Here is an 8005-nt window from a genome sequence, read left to right on the forward strand (position 1 = left end):
CCCAGCCCACATACACACACATACTCACACACACACATTGGGAGAGGATACAGCACAAAATCTCACAGGGGATGAGTTCTGCTGACGAGTCAAACTCAAAAGTCTGTGAGAACACCGCCCCCTCTCACATCCTGCTCCGTGTCTATCAGGCTTCCTCTCTCGCACTCCCTCATATCACTTTGCCTGTCACTTCAGTGTCAGCCGTCTTTCTTGTCACCTGCTCCTCTCTCGCCTCTGCTCTGTTATTTTCATTTCTCTTCATCCCCGCGTACTCCAAGTCAATGCAGTTCATCTCCATCGCTCCGATCTTTGTCCACCGGAGCTATATCAGTCTCCTGTTTCTCGCCGGGCATCTGGCTGCCCTAGCACCACAAAGCAAGCAAATCACTGTTGACATTTTAAAAGGTACTGGATCAAATGGGCCACAGTGGGCCCGGGTACGCGGAAGCACCATTTGTCCAATAGCTTCACCATCCCGGTAGACATTATCATTCCTCTCTAGTCTGGCCGGTTAAGAGGACAGGTTAAATCATAGTGACAAGCAAAAGCCGCAACCATAAGTCTAATCAGTCTGCTGATGCTTTGGACCGTGTCAATGATTTGTATTTGTCTGGGTGTGTTCTATGCGTATATTCAAAAAATAAAAAATGTTATTTGCGCTTTATCTCTCAAAGACACGTTACAGAGGTAAAAAAAAGAAATAAAAAAGATAAAAAGTTGAATTTAAATCGAGCTAATAAACCAACATTTAGCCCAAGGAGACAACATTAATCACATATTAAAAGCCAGTCTGAAACGTTGAGATAGGGTCAGTGTCTTAAAGGTCCCCTATTATACTATTTTTCATCAATATATTATAGTTCTCGGTTATACAAAACATGTCAAGTGTTTGGCTCCAAATACCAAACAGATCATTGTAGCATCCCATAATCCCCTCTGTTTCAGCCCTGTTTCAAAAGTGCTGATTCTCTGTCTTTTACTTTAGATGAAAATAAGGAGCCACTCCTCACGACCCTCTGCGAGATATTTGGTTAGGACTGTGGGAGGCATGTGGTGCAGTGTGATGTGCGTTGGATCAGGGGGTCACAGCCAGGTTCAAACCCCACTGCAGTCAGCATGTCGTTGTGTCCCTGGGCAACACACTTCACCCCAAATTGCTCCTGTGGGGATTGTCCACAGTATTGAGTATGTAAGTCGCTTTGGATAAAAGCGTCTAACAAATGACATGTAATAATGTAATGTAGGACAGTGGTTCTCAACTGGTGGGTCGCGACCCGCGACCCAAACTTTTTTTTGAAGGCCCGATTTTCTAATGTTGTGCATGCAGTAGGCGTTGGACTGGAAGTACTGGAGACCATAAACGTTTTTGAAAACGTCTGTCACGTACAGTAGTGATCATCTTCTCAATAAAACATCAATGCTGATGTTTTTTCGAATCTTCTGGCCAATCAGAATCAAGATTGTTGCCGGAAGTCCCCACAGAGAATAACTTTGCGGTAGAACTACTCTTTATACATCCATGGGTACAACTTCAGATAAAAAGAACACATAATAAAGTACGACCCCCAGTTTGATGATTGACAGATCACAGAACAATGGGGGCTATCTACCCTACCCACAATCTGAAGTAATTCACTCAGACAAGTTCAGCTGTCAGAACAAAGTGAAAAACAAACAATGGCATACAATATTTATTTATTTTCTTCTCAGAGTGTACCAGAATGCGTAGTTTATATGTTAGTATTTCTAAAAATCTCCTGGGGGAGAATCCCCCCAGACCCCTCTGCTGGGGTTGGGTTTTCAGCATGTGTGCCTTTTTATGTTATACAGTTCAGCTTTGATACCATCATCTCATTAAACCTTATTTAAAAGCATTCTTTAGTTCTGTGAAGGGATACAGTATATGCACCAGGCCTGGAATTTCGTCATTTTAGGGGCAAGGCCACTTGGCCTTTTGAGTTGTCAATTTTTTAAGGGCACAAAGGCCAAAAGCCAGGGCACCAAGGCCATAAATTAAAACAATGATTTAACATACGATATGAAGTGACTACGATTGTATATGCATTTACAATACTTTTTTTACAGTTCAGGCATGCCACAAGACATGTGAATGGGTATTTTGATCGCGTTTTGAAAATTGGGCGATATAAACGAGCAGCAAACTTTGAACTTCCGTCTGCGATCGCCGGTGGTCAAATAACTCTGCACAGAGGTCTTTGACAGCTAACAACACAGCGCTAACTGCCTAGCACTAGATAATAATAAAAAAAGAACACAACTGCAACATAACTTATCCAAGTAGTAACAAAAACACTTCAAAATATTATAATTATGCATTACCATACGAGCAAGAAATAGTAATGTTATCCATAAAATTACACTTAAAGCTGGACAAATGAAAAACTTAACGGCAAACAGGATCATCACAACACCTTACCTCACCTCAGCCTTTTCTTGAGCGGAGAATCAGCTAGCTAGGTCCTAGACCGTCCTACGCACACGGACGCGTGAGGGGGTGGGCGGAGATAGGTCCTAGACTGATGTCAACTGTCATCATAGACCAGGGGTCGGCAACCTTTTTGATATGAAGTGCCATTTAAAAAAAAAAATTGTTATCAGCGTGCCGACGATCGAGAATTATCAACGGGAGGGGTTATGTGTAAGCAACGAGGGGGAATGTGTGGAGGGGAAGGCTAGAAAGAAGAGGTCGTCGATTTAATTGCCTACCAGTGTAGACATTCTACTGTGTTTTGCTGATACGTTACATACACTGGTCTGAATATGTTCGACATCACTTGTATCTCGCTATGTTGGTAATAATTATACTGTGACACGTCAAATTTGTACGTTATGCCTCCGTTTTATTCGCTCAACTTATGTTAAAACCGTCCATCAACTGATGATACTAATAAAAGTTTAACAATTCTCTCGAACAATTGTATATAACAAAAATCCATAAGTTTTTATACAATACATTATAATAATAATAAGTCATAACGATATATACAAAAGATGTGAAGAAGTATGTTTTCAGGAAGTTGTATACTGTTATTTATATATAGTAAACATCATAAATTAACGTCATATAAGTCTGACCTGCGGACTAGAGATAATTGGTTGAATGTGTAAACCTTATTATTTTTTTTTATTTAGGAATCGGCAAACGATATTATTGAAGTATCATCCAATAGTAGTACGTCCTAAGTAGATTCTTGCGTGACTTAAATGGCATGGAGAAAAATCGATGGAGGATTGAAAAGGAGACTGTATGGAGGTGTTAGGTACTACGGAATGAATTACTATGCATGTGGTTCGCATAGAGACATAGGATGTTCGTCGGGATAACGCTCATAGAGATAAAGTAATAGATAATTTTATGTGCATAACAGATACAATTCAACAGCTGGACAGTAGATAGTACGATGCGCGGTATTAGTATTAGTGACATGTATTGTTATTTAGTAATTAAAAAACATATCTCTCGTAAATTCATAAAAAGACGGGAACATTAAACATAAACAGTAAACGCAAGACTAACACATCCATATATTCAACCGCGCAATTTCTCATTAACTGCGTTTACTATTTCGGGATTAGATGTCTTAATTGTCTAATCAGTATATAATATTGTAATAGAGCGCTGAGTCAGTTCTAGATTAGGTGTACTATATGCCATTGTTACACACATCACAATACCACCTGACATTGGCATGTGCACTAACTGACATACTATAGTTATATAAACACTCGCGTGCCGGTACTCTACGATTCTCTTTCACAAGTATCAGGTGGTACAGACATAATCCCAGTTGGTTAGGTGGGTTATTACTAGATGATTTTTTACTCTCTCGACACGTGTTTTCACACCCCTCGCGTTTAATATGGATTTGATTATTTACTGGGATATAGAGATAGGTGTTTGACTCGGAATAAGTAAATAAACTCCTACATTTTGGAGGCGATAATAAGATTCTCCTTCGATAAAAAACTCAGACAGCCGGGACGACGGGTTAGATACCGAGGGATACGTTGTGGATTGGGGTGTAATTATTATACATCGGTTTCTCCCACGACGACACACACAACCACATCCATCTTTCCATAAAGTAGAGACTGTGTGTGTTCATCCGAAAATATTGTAAGAATACCCAACCTTCCTAAAATAATTTAAATGTATACTTATAATATAAAATAACAAAAATGATTAAAACATTTAACTGAAAATCTCTGTAATAATTTAGAAATACTATGAGGGTCTATCCATGAATTATTGTCATCGACTAATTTTACGAGAAAACATGTCACTATTTGTAGTACATTTTACGGCTAGATATAAATTATATTTACTTTGGTTGTCCGGGTATATTAATAGTGATCCATAACATGGAGGGCTGTCCATATATTAACGATGTTATATGTGGATGTTTGTAAACAAGATCCTCAAATCTCGTAATTACCAAACAAAAATACACATAAACAAATATATACCGTGTCCAGGAAGAGATTGATATAGCAACATCTTCTGCAAGAGTCCCGACTAATTTAGTAAAAGTAACAAAAAATAATTCGAATTTGTGTACAAGTAGGGCAGTCAAACGTGGGACGTCCAAAAATTACCAGGACAGACACACTCCTCCACAGCTTCTGGGGTACACCACCGATCACTGGGGTCGCGCGTCTCGTTCCTTACGTACGTTGTACGTCGCAGAGGTTTGTTCTTCCTCCATGATGTTATCCGTCTTCTCATCGATTCTCCGGTGCCCCATCTACTACAGTCTCTCTACTATTAATCGGTAATCACAACTCCTCCAGGTGTTCGTCGGTGTATATCTCTCTGTAGCATCTCCGTCGCGCTACACGATGTGGAACGCGTATACAAATACCACTCGAACAAATAATCTTTTGACGTATCATTTGCTCATCGGTGTGTAACTCGTCTGTTGTAGTCCATAATTCTTTTACCTAGATCCTCGGGCGCTAAATATTAACCGTAGAAACTTTACGTAAAAGATCGTTTCGGATACAAGTCCGCTCTAGTCTTTTACTGCCGAAATTACGTCAGTGCTCCTTTACCGAGTATGTATACTTGCCTCCGGATACCGGAGGACACACTGGTGAAACTAGATCGAGTAGCGTCCATACCGGACGCGAAATTTCCTTGTAAACCCTAGACATGGACTACTTCGGTCGTTTCGTGTTACTATGTCAACTATACGGAGACGAACACCTGCTCTAGCAGGGAACGAAAGGTTATTTATTCGACCATCGGAACCGAGTTCCCTTGGGTGCCGTCCCGCGGTCCTTTCCACTTTGACCCTGGGAGAAGTTCATCGTCCACGGGTGTAGTTATAAAATTCAGACAAGCCCCTCGGAACTGCGCCCGTGGGATGCCAAGGCGATCATGGAGTTTTACGGGAGGATGAACTACGACTCCGGTTACACGGCCTACTAGGTCTTCAGGGATTATAGGAAGGTTTTAATTACGTTGTCTATGTAAGCTGGGGGTTTGTCTCGATCTTGTACATCTTTACCGGATAGAAGTATGAGCTCCAATTTGGGGAGCCGGTACAATTCGTATCATAAAGGACCTTTTTATACACGTCTCTTTTAACTGTGTTTGCGCTAAGCCAGAGCGTTATTCGGACGCTTTTACGTGGGGGTTTTTCGGTGAGTGTCTTAACAGCCGTTTAGCTGGTAACTAGTATGTTCTAGTCCGCGCGTTGTCATAGTAGAGTCACTGTCGATCTTACTTGTAAACGTGTGTCAGTGATGTCTTTTTGGGGCGACAATTCCCCGCATGAACTGAATTTAGTAAGCCCACAGACTAAAACATGCAATTTTTACCAAAAGTCACGTTAGATCGAGAGATGACAACACGCGGTTACAACAAAGATAGAGATTAGGACGAAAACACTATAGAACACGTGTACAAGGGCCAATATCCGACAGATACACGACGCTGGGTAGTGTGTCAGTGTACGGCATGTGACTCCACATAAGTATGAAGTTGGAATCTATATTTAAAGTGGGAGTGATCACGGTCAAGGAACATATAAAGGAGGGTCGTCCGCGACGCTTCTACGAACCCCTCCTGGCGCTGTACTTCCTCCGCATGGGTCTCCGTGGCTTTGGGGGATAGATTGTCTCACTCACGCGAAGGACAGCGAAAGAATCCCCCCTTTGTAAACTCTCTAAAAGAAAGGTCTAAAAACCGTTAAGAGTACGCAATAAAAAACCCTCTTACAACACAAACCTCCGTCTACTAAAACCCTCGTGCGAAATCTACTCGTATCAACCTCGACAGACAGAACTACTGAGATACGCTTCAACACTCACCTCCTTCAGCCCGCACTCATCTCTTAGAACTGTTAGCTCGCGTCCGGAGCTAAAAAAGAAAACATGTGTCTAACAGAAAGAAATTGAAAACAAAACTTTATAATGACGTGCTGTACCCTCGCATAAGTATACTAGACGGGAATTAAACAACCTCTAAATAAAATCTAACTCATGTGTCAAGCGCAAGGTCTTTCAAAAACAAGTCTAAACTACAAACCCACCTCAAAAAGAAAACCTAAAACATCCGAAGCCTAACTCTAAATAAATGGTTAACAACCACCGTAAACTTACATCTAAAAGAAAATTGTAAACTAGAAACCAGAAATCCAAACATTTTGTCGATTTCATCACACGTCCCGGGGCAATGTCGGCAAGGTAGGACACGAATAGGCAAAAGTGTGTGTCTCCCTTTCGTTAAGTGTTTAACGCCTAAGGTGTACGGACAATTCTCACTTAACATTTCGCGAGGGTAGTGGAGGGGTGACAACACCGTCCTGTTTACTGTGACCGACTAGATCGGTAGTGCACCGACTCGCCGACGAGGTCGAGACGCGCCGACGTGACTAGAGACTGGCACCCCGACCGAGTGGAACAGAGAACGAGACGCGGCGTCTCTGCTATGAGCGTTTCACCGAAGGAGGTAACGCCACACAAACGGGACTGGCTCGGCTCGTTCAGGGAGCTCCGGCTGCACATCTTCCGCATACGCCGCGGCGACGTGTGGCGCTGTGCGAGAAGGACGCGTCCCGAGAGAGTCCGACTGTTTCTCGTCGCATAGTACTTATGCACCCTCTCGTGTTGTCTCCGGGTGTGTTGGCGTCTCCCACAAGTATTTGTTGTCTATGTCCGTCGTGGGTAGTGGAAATATGGAGTTCCTCTTTGTCCGTTGTGCATAGGTACTATCGTCCCCACAACAAGAATATTTTATGAAAGTACCACTTTCATCTCATGACTGGATTTGAAGAATTTGGAGGATTGTGTCTATGTTTCTTGTTGTCGCGAGTAGTCTCGGGGCACTTTACGATCGAACGTCATTTTTTCATGGCCGTATTTCGATTAGCCACGTCCGAGCTAGAAATTTTCTCATGCGAGCTCTAGAAGAGAAGACAAAAGTAGTTATTGATTATGTTGTTATGTCTGACATAAGACAATCAATTAACTTTGACAAAGGGTAAGCCACCTGTTGTTGGCCCCGTTGTACGTGGTCTGTGCTAAAGAGGTAACCGGGAGAAGAGGAGAATCTCTTTCGGTCCTTTACTTACCTCATGTGGGCCTAGGCACAAGTTTTTAGGTTATGTCCGTGCGGTATGTACTGCAGTGAGTTCTATTGATTGTACTGAAGGTTGGTGGTGGGGTTATTTTTGGTGTAAGTCTATGATATTCTGTAGGGTTCTGAGACCAAATCCTTTGTTTACTCCTTCATCATCTTGTTATACAATGTCCATAATTCACAACGTTCGCGAAATTAGAATATCAACTCACATATTTACTTACATCTGTTCATTCGGGTCTCCATAAAAGAAACTACACAGTGTGTGGGTACATTTCATTGCGATCGTTTCGCATCCGTTCCGAACACGGAAAGGTGTGTTACATCTTTCAGGTTTCATTTTTCAGGGGCAGTGTGTCGGGTGCCGACTATCCAATGCTCGCAGGTTCGAGGAGTTGG

General features: G+C 42.1%; 1 protein-coding gene across 1 annotated transcript in view; it reads left to right on the forward strand.

Moving 5' to 3' along the window:
* LOC104949275 (neural-cadherin-like) overlaps positions 1 to 8005 on the forward strand; it is a gene marked incomplete at its 3' end in the record, with an annotated part of 64198 nt that overhangs the window by 44941 nt on the left and 11252 nt on the right. The gene's annotated exons all lie outside the window — the stretch shown is intronic.

This window comes from Notothenia coriiceps, unplaced genomic scaffold (genome assembly GCF_000735185.1).
Source record: "Notothenia coriiceps isolate Sejong01 unplaced genomic scaffold, NC01 NC01_scaffold00015822, whole genome shotgun sequence".
NCBI lineage: Eukaryota > Metazoa > Chordata > Actinopteri > Perciformes > Nototheniidae > Notothenia > Notothenia coriiceps.